The following is a 6752-nucleotide window of genomic DNA, read 5'->3' as shown; positions in this document are numbered from 1 at the left end:
TGGTAGTCAGTTGCTGCATTACTGGCAATCTCCTTACACGAAACAAAAGGGAGGTCTCTGACAGGAAGTGTGGCATTTCTCTTGAAGACAGGTGGTAGTAGTGCTGAGAATAAAACTATTCTTAGAAATGTATTGTTTCATACACACATAAACAAGGCCCTTCTTAGTTCTACAGCTGCAAGTACCACAGATGATGTGAAACAGAACAATTCAGGAAAGACAAACACTTTCTGAGAAAGCACATTAAAATTGCTAAGGAACAGCTCCTGGTGAAGTCAGTAGGACTCTTTGCTTGGTAATGTCAAAGGGTTGAAACCTGTGGAAAGTAATAAAAAGGGGGAAATGCTGTGACGTAGAATCTGGGGGCTGATATTACACCTTTTACTTCTGCAAGTAGCTTCACTGCTTTTGGCTGAGCATTGTTTTGCCCTAAGCTTACCTTCTTAATTTTCAAAAACAAAGGTATTTAGGGCTAGATCTTTCTCTTGTTGAGGTAATGACCAACACTTCACACTTATTGGAAGGTCCATTAATCTTTTCAAGACCTTTTTAATTAAAATGAATTATTTAGTATTGGTACAGCACTTTGAAAGCACACAGAGCTGCGTAAGTGCTAAGTGTTATTATTATACAACTCATTGTTATCTTTCATGTTTCCCATAAAACTAGCTATGACTTAGCTGCTGTTAAGCTCCTTAGTTTTCAAGGAAATTAACATTAGGAAATGCTTTGACTTTCTAACAGTCAAGTTACTACTGCTGCCAGCAGTGATGATATTGCACAAGCACTAAGTGAACCAATACAGAGACCAATTGCACCTACACTTCTTTAAGAAGCTGTATACTTATGAGCTGCCATGCATCTTGAAGGAGGACCCAGAGAACTTCAGACCTTGATAGTCTTGAGTCTCATTATGCAGCATTTGCAGGGCAACCAGATGATTTGGCCTCATCAGCATGGGTTCATGAAGGGCACGTTCTGCTTGACAAACCTGATCTTCTACAACAAGGTGACCCACTTAGTGGATGAGGGAAAGGATGTGGGTGTTTCTTATCTGGACTTTAGTAAAGCTTTTGACACTGCGTCCCACACATCATGCTGGAGAAACTCACTGCTCGTGGCTTGGGTGGGTGAATGCTCTGCTGGGTTAAAAACTGGCTGGATGGCTGAGCCAAAAGAGTGGCAGTGAATGGAGTTAAATCCAGTTGTGGCCAGTCACCAGTGGTGTTCACCAGGGCTACTTATCTTTAGTATCTTTATCAATGATCTGAATGAGAGAGTTGATTGCACCCTCAGTATATTTGCAGATGATGCTAAATTGTGTGGGAGTGCTGATCTGCTTGAGGGTATGAAGGCTCATCAGAGGGACCTGGACAGGCTAGATTGATGGGCTGAGGCCAATTGTATGAGATTCCACAAACCAACTGATCTGAATGAGAGAGTTGATTGCACCCTCAGTATATTTGCAGATGATGCTAAATTGTGTGGGAGTGCTGATCTGCTTGAGGGTATGAAGGCTCATCAGAGGGACCTGGACAGGCTAGATTGATGGGCTGAGGCCAATTGTATGAGATTCCACAAACCAACTGCTGAGTCCTGCACTTTCATCACAACAACCCCATGCAACGGTACGGGATCGAGGAAAAGTGGATGGAAAGTTGCCTAGCAGAAAAGGATCTGCTGGTGCAGGTTGACAGGTGTCTGAATGTGAACCAGTAGTGTGCTAGGTGCCCACAAAGGCCAACAGCATCCCGGCCTGCATGAGAAATAGTGCGCCTGGCAGGAGTAAGGTAGTGATCCCCTGAAGTTGGCACAGGTCAGGCTGCACCTCAGATACTGTGTTCAGGTTTGGACCCCTCATTACAAGAAAGGCATTGAGTTGCTGTAGCATGTCCAAAGAAGAACAAAAAAGCTGGTGAAGGGTCTAGAGAATGTGTCTTATGAGGAGCACCTGAGGGAACTGGGTTTGTTTAATCTGGAGAAGAGAAGGCTGAGGGGAGATCTCATTGATTGTAAAGAGATGAGGATCAGTATCTTCTCCCTGGTATGAGGTGATAGAAAGAGAGGAAAAAGCTTGAAATTGCACCAGGAGAGGTTTAGATTGGATGTTAAGAAAAAAAATATTTACTGAAGGGTGGTTAGGCTTTGGAATAGGCTGCTCATGGAAGTGGTTCAGTCACTATCCCTGGAGAGGTTTGAAAAATGTGTAGGCATGGCACTTTGTGACATAGTTTAATGGCCATGGTGGTGTTAGGCCAATGGTTGGACTTGATCTTTGATGTCTTTTCCAGACAAAACATGTTCACGATTCTATGATGTTCCTGTTTGCACACATGGACATAAAAATATTTTTCCATTGCTCTGCTCTTGTTTGCAGTCACTGATATTGATATACACCATGTACACGAGCCAGGATACCCTTGGAAAATTATAATGTCACACCTAACTTGTACTGGTGTCAGTGATCACGAGAGATACAGGGCCATGGGAAGTCAAAAGTGGAAGTTATTTCCTACAAGGCACTTACATTATGTCTCTGCATATGCTTTGTCTAATACTGTCTTACTAAAATTAGATTCTATACAAGGGCAAAATGCCAGCTGCAATTGAAAATCCAAGCTTTGGAAGTTTCTGTGCTGGACTAATTCTCACTTCAAGCTAGGTGTGCACATGGTAGGTTTTAGGAAACTTATGTGATTTTGTTGGGAAGAGGTAACTTCAACTTCTTTCTTCCTGTTGGTTCAGCTGAGATGAACCTAATTTTCACAATGAGTTTGGTGAGGGTACAGCCAGGACAGCCTAACTGAGCCAGCCAAGGGAATACTGGATATTATACAGTATCACAGTATCATCAGGGTTGGAAGAGACCTCACAGACCATCAAGTCCAACCCTTTACCACAGAGCTCAAGGCTAGACCATGGCACCAAGTGCCACGTCCAACCTTGCCTTGAACTGCCCCAGGGACGGTGACTCCACCACCTCCCCGGGCAGCCCATTCCAGTGTCCAAAACATGCTCAGCATAGAACTGAGGAAGCTGGCTGGGGAAGAGGAGGGATCTCTATCTGGCAATGGGCTGGGTTACCTGCCTGGATAATTTTCAGAAAAGAGCTCAAGATAGAATTAAGTCTTGCAGGAGAACAGCATTCATTTCTGTCTCTGATGTGCTATTCTTATTACCGCTGTTAGTAATCTCTGACATGCAACACCTTTCCTCTGAAAATATAGAAAAGAAAATGTAAAAGCTCACTTAAGACTCATAAAAACATGTGTGTGATATAACAGATATATAATGAAATCACAGAAGATGTTTTCAGTTGCTTATTTAAACGCACACAGGTGAGGTGCTTGCTGACCAGGGATGGGACGAGGTTTTTGAATCTTAAGCTACTGTTCTGTCTAAAACACACCAACACCAGAATTCTTCTAATATAAAGGGCATTATATTTATCTTTCTCAATCACTATGTTTGCTTTCAAATTCCCACTCAAATATTATTAGGAGAAAATGAAGGCAAATGTTCTTGGGTATATGCTTGCTTCAGTTACTGAAACGGCCTGTCGTGCTGAACCTCACAGCAAGCAGCTTTCAGTATCTGTAATGACGTTATCTTTCTCAAGAGGAGGTTACCTGCTTGGAAAGTTTTCTTCTCTAGGTTAGGAAAGTGGTAAAACAGACTCCACAGCAGATATTTAGGCAGCTATAAACAGCAAAATATACTCAGAGCAAAGGACATGATGAGGGGATAAAAAACAAAAGCCTTTATCTTGTGCTTATTTTCTCTTTAAGATGAAGTTTTCTGTTTCTTGAAGTTTCCCACTTTATATCTTGCTTTTCTGGGCTACTCTGACATTAAATTGTCAAGTCTACTATCTACTGCTCACATTATTGAGCTAATATATTATCTAATAACCCTATTATATGGAAGTATATCTCACAACCTTGAGAAGTGCTATTTTCCATGTAAAATAGTAGGGTAGTTTTTTGAGAGATTATTAACTTCAAAGTGTTTTGCTCCACTTTTGTGTGTCAGCAGAGGTCTGGAAAATATCTGCATGGGGAGAAAAAAACCCATAAATTTATTCATATTTAACTTCTCACTACAGGAAGCACAGTGAACACTTCTTCTGTTACTATTTAGATTGTTTTAGGATGATAGAATTAACTTTTTCTAATGAAGCAATGAAAATGTTCTGTATGGACTGAAGGAAACAGGGAAGAAAAAAAGAAAAGACCATAAGCAGATGTTCTGAGCAGTTTAGGAAAAAGGTTGAACCCTGGGTTAAGGCAGACTTTAAGCAATATTGTGCACATTTCCTATATGCATTTAACAGTTTCTTGTAAAGAATCTGGGAATCTGAATTAGTTTATTAAAGAAATTACAGTCTTTAGGTGTCCTGAAAGCATATGTGTAACAAGCTGTTTACAAAGAGCTTTGGACCATAACAATCGTAGAATCAACCAGGTTGGAAGAGACCTCCAAGATCATCCAGTCCAACCTAGCACCCAACCCTATCCAGTCAACTAGACCATGGCACTAAATGCCTCATCCAGTCTTTTCTTGACACCTCCAGGGATGGCAACTCCAATGTCTCCTTGGGCAGCCCATTCCAATGGGAAATCACTCTCTCTGTGAAGAACTTCCTCCTAATGTACAGTCTAGAGCTGCCCTGGTTTTCTTAAGTGAAACTGCTTTATCTTTTTGGGTGGGTAAGGTGTTGTTTTGTTCCAAAATTAAATCTGACTCAGACAGGTGTGTTTTACAATCAGGTTTGTCCACTGTAGTTTATTGAAACAGGGATATTATTTTTGTTTTGCATAGAAATTTGAGAATCATTAACCAAGGGATGTGGGGAATTTTTCTACCCTCAAATTTATCACTAGTACATACCCACACCCAGGTGTCAATTATTTCACTTTGCTGTCATACAATGAATTCAGGCTCTTAGAAGGTGCCAGACTTGACAGCTTTGAAATCTACAGAACAGGTTTGGCAGACGTCAGGAGTCCCAGTTCTCCTCTTGCACTTCAATCTTTCTGAACCACTGCAGCTTGCCTATAAGACAGCCTCAGTTATACCCAGATTCTAGTATAACTTGCCATCTCTTAGGACATTTTATTCTTTCTCTGTCCACAAGTGTTCTAATTGTATGGTCTATTCCTTCCCTAGTTCATTTGAATACTGTATCATTTGACATCCATTGGATGAAGAAGTGACTTCTAATTTGTAGTGCTACCTTGTGGACTGAGTGTGACACCAGCTTCCTTTTCCTGCTCCCGGGATTCCCCTCCAGATTGCCATGGAGAGCTGCTCCTGTAGGCAGTTTGCATCCTTTCTACCTGTACTTAACCCACTGCAGACAAACTTGAGGAATCAGGTCTTCTGAGCTATTGAATCAGCACCTCTCACAGCTGCCACTTCCACAGAATAATCAACTCTCAATTATGCAGCATAATGGCAGTGGTAGAGTAACCCAAATAAAACAAAACGAAGGCTGATACAAAAGGTAAATAAATTAGGTGGTAAGGATATATTTAAAATGCTCATCTTTGAAAAGCTGCTAAGCAGATTCCTTTAGAGAACAGAGGCAGCTTTAAGAAGGCAGGATGGGGCTGGATGCCAGCGGGATGTACGTTGCCCCATTCAGACACAGTGCTGTGGCCAGGGGTGTTGGAGGAAGGCAGGGCATGGTGAATCCACATCATGCATAATCCATCCAGGTATCACTGAGACTTGCCTGAAATTTTTGTTTTTCATTTAAGATATTATTTTTAAAGAAAATAGTTTGCTGTTCCTAATCAAGTGGAAATTACTGTCAATACTCCATGACGTTTGAGTGAGGGAATTGTTACTGAGAGAAGAGGGAGACTTTTCTCTTCTGGCAAAGAAAAAGTGCAGTTTTATGAGAGGTATAATTCTTGTTTGGCTGTAATAAACAAATTTTGCCCTGGGCCAGGGAGGCAAAGCTAAGCTAAACTTTCTTCTTTCCATCTCTAGCCATATCGCTCTGCAGCTGCGCAATTCTCCAGGGATAAGCTCATGGACACGCTAACTAGCTCTCAAACAAAAAGCTTCATTCTTTGTTTTTGGCAGTGAAAGCAATGAGAAGCAGCAAGGCAGGCACATAGGTTGTGCTGAATCCTTTGGGATGATCTCTCCCATGAACCTCGTGGGGTTAGGACCAAAGCAGCAACCTTGCCTTGCTTGTCACTGTGGGGTGCCCTTTCCCAGCTGTGTTACATAAAGTAACTGCATTCAAAATCACTCAAAATGTCTGAGTAACCAAAATATCATTCAGCCTGCTTGTTTCAGGCTTGCTTAATCTTACATTTGGTACCTAGATACAGCGTGACTGAGTGCCACAGCAGGTTTCATGGGTAGTTCAGCCACAAGCAAGTAAAGACCTATGCAAGCAAGTGAAGGCCATTAAATACACTGATGTGCAGAAAGCTACTATGAATCCACTATAAAATAAGATCAGAGAAAGTGGCCTGAGCAGTGGTAACCATCTCAAATTTCCCATCTAGGCACAGTTATCAAGAGAGTTACAGTAAACAAACATACCAGCAATCCGTGTCCTAATCTCCATGCTACTGTGGTTGAAACTGGGATGAAAGATGAAGCTGTACATTGATATGGGTTTGATGCCACTGGTTTCTGTAAATGTTACAGAATATGAACATCTGTACTGATACTGTTGACTTTAGCCACATACAAGGTCTAGTTAGAGCTAATGCTTTAATGTTGTTGGC

The sequence above is a fragment of the Pogoniulus pusillus genome, chromosome 1 (assembly GCF_015220805.1).
Source record: "Pogoniulus pusillus isolate bPogPus1 chromosome 1, bPogPus1.pri, whole genome shotgun sequence".
In the NCBI taxonomy this organism is placed as follows: domain Eukaryota; kingdom Metazoa; phylum Chordata; class Aves; order Piciformes; family Lybiidae; genus Pogoniulus; species Pogoniulus pusillus.
The sequence above is the reverse complement of the archived record's forward strand: the minus strand, read 5'-3'. Positions refer to the sequence as shown.